Source organism: Oryzias latipes, chromosome 22 (genome assembly GCF_002234675.1).
Source record: "Oryzias latipes chromosome 22, ASM223467v1".
NCBI classification, from domain to species: Eukaryota; Metazoa; Chordata; class Actinopteri; order Beloniformes; family Adrianichthyidae; genus Oryzias; species Oryzias latipes.
In genome coordinates this window covers 3,749,864-3,756,620 of record NC_019880.2, presented here as the reverse complement: position 1 = coordinate 3,756,620, position 6,757 = coordinate 3,749,864, and the positions used below count along the sequence as shown (strand labels likewise).

At 41.1% G+C, this 6,757-nt stretch overlaps 1 long non-coding RNA gene across 1 annotated transcript; it reads right to left on the bottom strand.

The window, feature by feature from the left end:
• Positions 1-3,318: 3,318 nt before the first annotated feature.
• LOC110017574 lies at positions 3,319-5,468 on the bottom strand. Its single transcript, XR_002293004.2, has 2 exons — positions 4,763-5,468; positions 3,319-4,540 (listed from the first exon to the last, which is right to left on the bottom strand). It is a non-coding gene; the product is annotated as an uncharacterized LOC110017574 (long non-coding RNA).
• Between the last annotated feature and the right edge of the window lie 1,289 nt (positions 5,469-6,757).

Genomic DNA, 6,757 nt, shown 5'->3' with positions numbered 1-6,757 from the left:
GCATGCAGAACTAGTTGACTCTTAGGCATAAGAGTGAATTAAATTCTAGTATAATAAATAAATAATCAGCAAAACTGCTTAACATGACCTTATAGATTAAAGTTTACCAGTCAAAAAAAACAGATTAGTCATAATTGCCATTGGTGATTGATTAATGATTAGATGGATGCATACGGCAGTTTGTTATGTCTGCACTTTTTTTTTGGCTCTTCTCTGACTATTTTGGCCTCTTTCCTTTAATTCTGATATTTTCTTTAAACTCATGTTTAATGGAATGGCTTAAAGGGGGTTGACGTGTCCAGAGATGTTGGCTTTCTCCATATTTGCCCTTCAGAGCTAAACGCACCATCAGGCCCGTGCTTGACCTTGTTATTCCAGATGTAATGGGATCAGACCACACTGCAGCCGGACAGACGTCTCACGACTCTCCGTCCTCGCCTCTTTGGCCTCCAGAGCTTCGTCTGAGGTGTCAGTTTGCCGCCGGTTATTTGAGACATCCAAAGTGCAAAAGATCCTCCAGGCGGTTTGGCGGGGTGTGGGTGTCCAGTGTGCAGATGAAAGCAGCTGGACACAACAGGATCAGCAACACATTGTGTGTGAGCTTGACATTGACTGCGTGTGTCTCTGCCTGGCCATGACTACCTCCAGGAGTTGCCCCCTTCGCCTCCTCCAGACAGCCTTTTTTGTAATGGGACTTATTGGACTGGCCACCACAGAGGGACAGTGGCGGATCCTCTATGACAGTACATTCAACCTATTTTAATGTTCACAAAATATGGTAAGAAAATGATGGCGTTTAATTAGCATTTAGCTTTGACTGATCAAGACAGCTCGTTTACATGCCGACAGTAATGGTGTCACGTCTCAGACGATGGCTGCAGAGTCCCAACGTGCGTGCTGATGCTGATGTTATCCCTCCTGACCAGAATGTCGGCTGACCCTAATTGCAGTAATTAAGTCAGTGGCCATGTTGTATGACCCTCGGCCAGATTACAGCCAAGGCTTTAATCTGCCAATGCAACGTTCCCTCTCCATCGCCAGGCTGCTCTCGAGACACGACCAAGACAGGAGAAGCTGATGAACGAAAGACTTCTCCATAAAGGGTCCAGATGATAGAATGTAAACCCCTAAATGGGTCAAGTATACATTTTAACCTTTGAGCATACATTTTAACATCCTAAATTACATGGCTGAAGTCTGGCTTTAGCTTCCATTTAAATGTGAGGCTGCTTGCTAAATCTGGAAGGGTCTACCTAACAGTTTTCAGAAGTTTGAGGTCAAGCATTAATTTTTCTAATTAACGGATGTTCAAACAGAGGCTTCCAATGAAAAATCTTTGTAAACGTGTGCATATGCGCGTTTCGGGCTTCAGCGTTCAAACTCTTGCATTTCTTGTGTCTATGTACAAAGTGTAAAACCATTGAACGCACGTTGTAAGTTAAACCAGTTGAACTTTGACCAAGTGGGGACTGGGATTTGCTAGTGACTCAAGGGTAGCGTCCTTTTCAAAACATTGAAGTACCAACTGTGAGCACAATATTGGGTTGTGACGGTTCAGTGTGAACACCATATGCATAGGGCATTCAAGAATACCTGTCATTGTGCATTCTTGAACGTGCATCACATGTCTGATGTGTACATCACTTCAGAGCTTTGAATGGCACCAACCTTGATGTCATACGGAGTGAAGAAGCTCATAGAATTGACAGACAGGATGATAGCAAGCTGATATCCCTTTGAAGAAACACCTCCTACCCCCTGCATAGTTTACTTTTTGTTCTTTATTTAGCACATTTTGGCATGCTCAGTCTCCGTCTGTCCCGTTACATTTTGTAAATAGTACAGAAAACTTTGATTTTTTTTTTTTTTTTCCCTTTGTGGGTTCAATTAACTCTTTTATCAGTTTCAGCTGACGGTTAGACCACCTAAAACCACAAATGTCCCAGGAAGGAAATCAGACTTTTTATGCTCTAGAAAACATACTGAAGCCTGTAACCTTCAATTGTCCAAGGGGTTTATGATGTGGTTAAAGAGACACAAGACCATTTTTGAGGCCTCGTTAATAAAATTGTGCACGAACTGAGCGTACGCCCAAACCTGAAAATGTGCCTCCTCTGATATTGAGGAGGCACAACCAGGAGAATTCAGCTAGTTATACTTCTCATCGGACATCTGACGTAGACCCTACCATTTGACGGAGCCCCTCTAGATGTAGCCACCTGCACACACAGACATAAACCCACGCAGCTTTTTCCACGCATCGTAACCTCTCACCTCATTTTCAGACACTGTGGTGTGAGGTTGGCGCTTCTTGGGTGGGTTGTGTTGAGGGTGCACACTCAATGCGCTTTACTGGGAGGTGTTCAGAACAACGTGTTTCAAAAAGAGACTATAGCTAGTCAGCTGTGTTGAGATGCGACTGGATCAGGGAGCGGAAATGACGTCATCAAACAAGTGTGTGGAAAAAAAACTAATTATTTATGTAAAAACTCTGTATTATTGTTTGTAGCATTTTGGGATATAGTGATTTATCCCTAAAGGATGTGGAATTATTATGTGTTGCTTTTTCTTTTTTTTGTAAATGGTTGGGAGAAATTGGCAGAATGACGAGAAAATGTCTAATCAGGGGACGATTGAGAATTCAGCCTAATGGGAGGGGCTTAGAGTATATAACAGGGAGAGGTTAGTTGCAATGAAGGAGGACAGGGATATGCTTCCATCCTGTGGATTCTGTTGTGTCTATGTATAGAAAAGTCACAGAGTATTATTGTTTTGGGGGAACTTTGGAGAAACTAAACCAGTAGCAATTGAAACACGACTGCCTGGATTTTTGGAACACCCATCCTCATCACACACCATTTCATATTAATCCTGATGCAGTGAACTTTTCTCTCAATACAGTATTATTTTAAAGTCCCACTCCGATCATCTTTTGATCTATTTTCAAAGCGTTCCCAGTCGTCTGCTAATTATGATTATGACATTTTTAGGCAAAATTTAAAAAAAAAAAACTGTTGTTTTCTAGAACACAGTTTCTGCAGGGCGGCAGCAGTTAATCAGAAATTCACCTCTGAGTTGGGGGAGGGACCACTGGCATGGAGGAGGGACCGCCTCCCTTTCCCCTCCTCATTGCAGAGTAGAGGAAAACAAAGACGTACATAAATGGTCATCTACATGTGGATGCATCAGAATGGAGTGGAGCAGGAAGCTTGTGGCCACACGCTGTATTCTCTACATCACAAATACGCTGTTTATCAAACTGCATTTTTCATTTATTCTGGATTCACCATAATTTGAATAAAGAAATACTCAAAGATGTAATTTTAAGATTAACATTCTTTATATATGTCCTCCATTATCAGAAAAATACCACAACAACATGTTCAAAATCAGAGCGGGCCTTTAAGCAAATAACTTGACAACCTAAGTGTGGATATTTTTGAAAAGCCTTTTAAAAAATACAAAGCATTTTTTTAAGAATTTATTAGTTTTTGGTCTTATGATAGATAAAGAGTACATTTGTGCAAAATAGAATCTTCTCGGGTATTCTTCTTTTTACATTCTTTAAAAAAAATAAAAAAAAAACTTTGAAATATTGTTTATTTGTAACTACATAATTTCATAGTCAGTCAAAGCGATCCCGCGCTGTTGTTTAGAACACAACAATAACATCTAACAAAGAGCGACATTCAAAGAGTCATTTTTCATTGTGCTGCTCTGAGAAATGCATCGCCACCCTAACTGCAGCCAATCAGGCGAGCAAACAAACAAGCCGCGCACGCACGCCGATAACAAGTCACCCGTCCTTTATTCTTGCTCTGCCTCCTCCACCAGAAGGCCTTTCTTCTCCTCCTCTGGGCAATCTTCCGGTCCTCATATTCATCTGTACAAATTGATTTCCCTTTTACAAGTGAAGATAATGACTGCGGCAACAGAAATACCTGTAAGTCAGGGATAAATACATTGTAAGGCACCACCTGCTGAGTCCCTTTCTCCAAGCCCCCCCGACAACATGGATTTCAAGCTTCAGCGGCATCACACGACAAGGCCGAGATTTGATTAAAATGATAGTCCTTTTGGTTTCGACTCACTCTAACGTTTTTATGAACATGTAAAATGAGGCTGTTTAGCTTAACATTTTGTAACCCACTGGAATTGAAGTGCTCTCTGGTCCACTTAGCAGTCAGTTGTCTGTGCTGAGCTTCTGCTGCTGGCGTTTGACCCCACAAATGTTGTAATTTCAACATTTACCACGTCAGACCAGAAACTTTACACACAACATTCCTCGTGTTGTGTTTTTTCAAACAGTATTCGGTTGTCTTTAAGATTCCTGCTCCTTTCATCTGCTGTTTTCTATCCTTATTGTTGCCGTTGAGGTCTGATTATCGCCGTTGATTATTACGTTTAATTTGTTTTTTCCGAAAAAAGATTAAATAAATTTGTTCAAAGGGAATCTGAAGGAGTGACAACTCTCTCAGTGATTATCTCCTCTCATTAGAAACCTGTTCTCAAATCAAAAGCTGGCAGGTTTTTCTTCCTCCTAAAGGGAAAAGAAAAAACAAAAACTTTTGAAACGAGCTAGCAGAAGGAAGAAGAAACAAAAAGTAAAAGGTAAAGCAGCCAGTGGAGGGAAACGATGAAGGACAAGTTTCCGAAGTAAGAGCAAAAAGGTATGCAGATGTCGTCTCATCGCTCGTCTTCCCAGGTGACAGGTATGTCAATGCCCTGAAAGCCTTTGCTGTATAATTACACGCCATCTTACCTTCTCTCCCCCCAAGCAAAAGGAGGTGTTGCTGGAACAGGAGCTTTCAGATCCTTTCCACTCAAGGAGGGGAACCCAGGGGAATCGCTTCTCTCCTTCGCCTTTAAATATCTGTAAGTGAACACCTCCTCCCTCTGCTCCTCCGTCCCCACCCTTCCTTTAGCGCCTCTCTTCTCTGATTCTCCACCCAAAGATTTTCCAACTTCTTTCCTTAAACATATTTTTGCTACGCTGCTGCTTTGGAGTGAGTGAGTGAGTGGAAGAGCGCTGTAAGGATGAGCATGCGGCGTCCCGGGAGTCCCACTCTGTTTGTGAGTGACTGGTCTGATGTGTGCGAGGCCTCTTTAACGGGGCGTCAAACCCGCCTCTGGAGGATGAGGAAACGCGGCACAGACGGAGACGCCGCCAAGCGATCAGAGGTCTGATCTGCCTCTGCTCTGAAATGCACCAGCCAGAGACAAACTCAACCCCCAAGTTCCCCACCCTCCAGAGGATACAAAGGGGAAAAGAGAGTTGAAGCTCATTTTTTTTATTGTCCACAGTGAGTAAACCATCTGTCCCACCTGACCAACATCATCCTCCCTACATGTCAAGGCAGTCCCTTGAGGAGTTGTAAAGTTTATCGGTTCTGTTTGAGCAAAATCTGTCAACTTAGGTGTTTTTTGTTGGAATATAGTGTAGCAGACTGCAGACAAACCAATCTGAAATGCACAAGTGATAACTAAAATGATTAAAGGGCTTAAAAACCCACTCTGATGAAAATTGTGTTTTCTGTGTTTTTAACATGTTCTTGCAGCAGCACTTTTCTCATAATGGAGGAGGACATTTAGAACATAACTCAAGATTAAAACTGCATTTTAGTGGAAGGTTCTAACCAGGAGTATCAAGAATTACAAAACATCTAGATCAGCCCTCCTTTACGTTTTAATATTTCTTCCTTAAAAGGTCAGTGATGGAGCTTTGTTTTTGCATGTCTTGTATCATGGTTCTCTGGGTTTTAAACACTTTCAGAATTTTTCTTTAGACGGTTCATTTGGCCATAAGAAATGGTATAAAAAGAAAAAAAAGGCAACAACCCTGATAATTGTGGATTTTTTTCTGTCTACTCAATTGTTTGTTTTTTTCCTCTCTGGTAATTTTGCTGAAATTCCATTTTTGTGAAATATCTTGAAGCACATGTTCACGCTGACACAGTTCAGCGGTGATCGATTTTACACGTAATTTATTCACTAACAGACATTTTACCAGACAAATGCCTAAATGAAAATTAAAAAAAAAATCTTAACACCAGTAGTTGTAAAATTTTGTTTTTGGGATTTACATATTTAGCAAAAGTACATACAAGAAAACTTAAGAGATCAGTTTTGCCAGCTTTGAAAAAAAAAATAGTTTGAAAAATGAAAAAGTTGTACTTTTTCATTTTGAGTAAATGCATCACAATGTGAAAATGGTTGCATGTTTATGAATCACAGTCCTGTAGATCTGAGTGTCTCAGTGAATAACTGCAGTGGCTCCAAATGAAGTGAGTTTTTGCAGTTTTACAATTAGAGATAAAAGCACACACTTTTGGACCCCCCCCCCCCCCCACACACACACACACACACATTTTGTCATACAAAACTACTTTTCCAACCAATGTTTTTACTGACTGAGACAAAAACTTTCTTCCTCTGCAGGTTGGAAACTTTCAAACCAGTTACTGTTCCACGTGCATCAAATGTCTTAAAGAGTCTAATTGTTCCTTAAAAAAGGACTTTTGACAACATCACACTTGCATGAAGCAGACGGAGATGCGCCGTGACAAGTTTGGGTCAAAGCAGCCTCAGTAATTAGAGTGGCTCATTTGAAACAGCATCTGATCAATTAACAGCATTTGTTTCCTGACTTCACTCCAGTTTGAGTCCTGCCAGAAAACAGTTAAAGAGTGAAGACGTTCTTCCAACTGCTACCAGGTGCTTACAAAAGAAGACAGGAATTCAAAATCTTTTTTACTCT